Below are 3113 nucleotides of genomic sequence, written 5' to 3' on the forward strand. Positions count from 1 at the left end.
CCATGGAATACTATTCAGCCATTAAAAAAAATGGAGACTTTACATCCTTCGTATTAACCTGGATGGAAGTGGAAGACATTACTCTTAGTAAAGCATCACAAGAATGGAGAAGCATGAATCCTATGTACTCAATTCTGATATGAGGACAATTAATGATAATTAAGGTTATGGGGGCGAAGCAGAAAGAGGGACGGAGGGAGGGTGGTGGGGCCTTGGTGTGTGTCACACTTTATGGGGGCAAGACATGATTGCAAGAGGGACTTTACCTAACAATTGCAATTAGTGTAACCTGGCTTATTGTACCCTCAATGAATCCCCAACAATAAAAAAAAAAAAGAATGTCAGAAGGAAGAAATGAGCCACTGCCAAACCCTGTGGAGAAGTGAAGGAACATGAATGCTAAGAAAAGCTAATGTACTTAGCAACTGAGAAGGCTGTGTCACACATGAAAGATTACGGCGGGGATACAAGGAAAGCCGAATGAGGAAACAGAGACACGTACGTGTAGATCATACCGACAACAGAAATACTGCCAGAAAGAAAGGGCACAAATCAAGTAGGAATGTTTTCAGGTTAGCAGAGATCTGTTGCTCTCTCCATCTTCTCTGGGAGAGACGTCTAGTCCGCTGGAGGACTGAAGGTGCCAGGACCACAGAAGAAAATAAGGACACCAAGGCCTGAGGGCAAAAGGAGAGGAGGGACTTGAGAAAAAGGGAATGTGACAGGGAAAAAAGAACTAGTGTCACCTAGAGAGTTCTTTTTTTTTTCATATAAAAAATATGGAACGCTTCACGAATTTGCGTGTCATCCTTGCGCAGGGGCCATGCTAATCTTCTCTGTATCATTCCAATTTTAGTATATGTGCTGCCAAAGCGAGCACGAGATTTCAAGCTGATGAGGACAGGAAGGACCTCAGGCCAGGTAAATTTAGTAATCTTAATACCAAAGTGTATCATGGGACAAAATTCAGCTTAAATCAGAAACATCTATAGTAAGCTGTATTTGAGGGCTGACTAGAAAGAGAAAAACATCCCTCCTGATGTCTTCAGTTCAACTCACCCACAGAGTGAGAACAAGACTGGTATTTGAATGAAACTTTATTAACACCGAATTACAAGCAATGTTTAAAACTAGCTAACCACTGACACAAACTGAGAAAACTCTTGTTCCCATAAAAGAGTTATGGGCAAAATATTAATTAATTTTAATTTTTTTGGATAATTATAATATAAATATCCACAAGAGGTAGTCAATAATTATTGATGAGTGCTACATGCAGGGAGTATTTCTGTGCTGTGTGGTCAACTGCATAATTACCAGTTGAAAGACACAGCTTTAGAAGCAAAACAATGCAGGGTAAAGTACCCAAGCCATGTTTCCCTGAACATCTGAAGCAAGGAAGGATGATTCACAGGATGCACATTAAGTTATACAAGGTTGCTCCTCTGTAGCAGAGAACTAGAGTTGAGCTGTCACCGTGACCTTCTCAACCCCGTCCATGTTCAAAGCCCCACTTCCCTTCTCGCCCGTGGAGAATCAGCCCCACCTCCAATGACACCAACTTAGATCACTAATGTAGACAACTCCCAACAAACTGGAGAAGCAAGGGTGCCTACTGACCTCCTTCCTGAACTACTCCTTAAAAAAGAATCTAAAACATATGAGTAATAAAATTATAAAAAAGAATGCTTACCTTCTAAGTTATGTTCATAACTAAAGCCCACAACAGAAATATCTGGAACTTCTAAACTCGTTTCCAACTTCAAATACAAACATACTATATTAAAAGAAAAAGCCAATTAGCTTCATTCTGAGCAGTGTGTGAAGAGCTAATGTGATGTAAGGAAGTAAAGCTTGCAAAGATTTTCATTTGATTGTACGATTTTCAAAATATTTAACAATTTTAGTTTTCTGAAATAACTGTGATCTCCCTGTAGGTTAAAATAAATCAGTGAATTAACTGTAGGTCTTTGAGGCAAAATCAAAGTAATGTCATCAGATGGAAACTGAGAATTATTATTCCCTTAGAAATATCTAGAAAGTGACTATCAGAAATGAAGTCACAGGCTCCGTACCCATAGCACAGTGGTTACGGCATCAGTCACAACACCAAGGCTGGCAGGTACAAACCTAGCCCAGGCCAGCTAAACAATAATGATAACTGCAACAAAAAAATAGCTGGGCGTTGTGGTGGACGCCTGTAGTCACAGCTACTTGGGAGGCTGAGGCAAGAGAATTGCTTAAGCCCAGGAGTTGGAGGTTGCTGTGAGCTGTGATAACACAGCACTATGCTGAGGGTGACATAGTGAGACTGTCTTTAAAAAAAAAAGAAAAAAGAAAAGAAATGAAGTCACAAAGGAATTACTACACTCATATTACTTCACATTTTACAGATGTTACTCCTACTTGCTTATAGGAACCCTTCTCTCTTTGTATATACCTACCAGCAATATTTGTACATCTCTTAGGTCATTTTAACATTTAGCATTTAACTCTCTAATTAGTTTGCTTCCACAAACCATCTCTTTTTCTTCTTCCAAAAGTTTCTTATTCTCAAATTGCTTCTTGAATTTCAATCAAGTTTACATTTTTTTAAAAAAATTAATCTTATTCATTTCCTTAAATTTTTTTTTTTTTGTTTATTTTTATAGAGCCAGAGTCTCACTATGTCGCCCTTGGTAGAGTACGTGGCATCACAGCTCACAGCAACCTCCAACTCTGGAGGATGGAGGTTTTACTATGTTACCTGAAGGGCTGACCTCAAACTCCAGACCTCAAGGGATCATCCTGCGTCAGCCTCCCAAGTAGCTGAGGCTGCCACACCCTGCTAAATATAAATTCTTTACATTTACTATTATCTGAACTTTTTACTTACCTCCTCTTTTCCTTTGATCAGTTAGGACTCTCTAAGCCCCAAACTCCTTCACTAATTATCATTAGGCTTTTTTTTTCTTTTTTTTTTTTGAGACAAAGTCTCACTCACACAGTCGCCCTAGGTAGAGCGATGCGGTGTCATAGCTCACAGAAACCTCAAACTCCTGGCCTCCCAAGCACTTGGACTACAAATGCCTGCCACAATGCCCAGCTAGTTGTTTTAGAGACAAAGTCTCGCT

The 3113-nt window shown here is 39.6% G+C and overlaps 1 non-coding gene across 1 annotated transcript; it reads right to left on the reverse strand.

Annotated features, from left to right (window-relative positions):
• Positions 1-773: 773 nt before the first annotated feature.
• Positions 774-880, reverse strand: LOC128579292 (U6 spliceosomal RNA). The gene has a single exon (XR_008378118.1). It is a non-coding gene; the product is annotated as a U6 spliceosomal RNA (small nuclear RNA).
• Between the last annotated feature and the right edge of the window lie 2233 nt (positions 881-3113).

Source organism: Nycticebus coucang, unplaced genomic scaffold, assembly GCF_027406575.1.
Source record: "Nycticebus coucang isolate mNycCou1 unplaced genomic scaffold, mNycCou1.pri scaffold_43, whole genome shotgun sequence".
Lineage (NCBI taxonomy): Eukaryota > Metazoa > Chordata > Mammalia > Primates > Lorisidae > Nycticebus > Nycticebus coucang.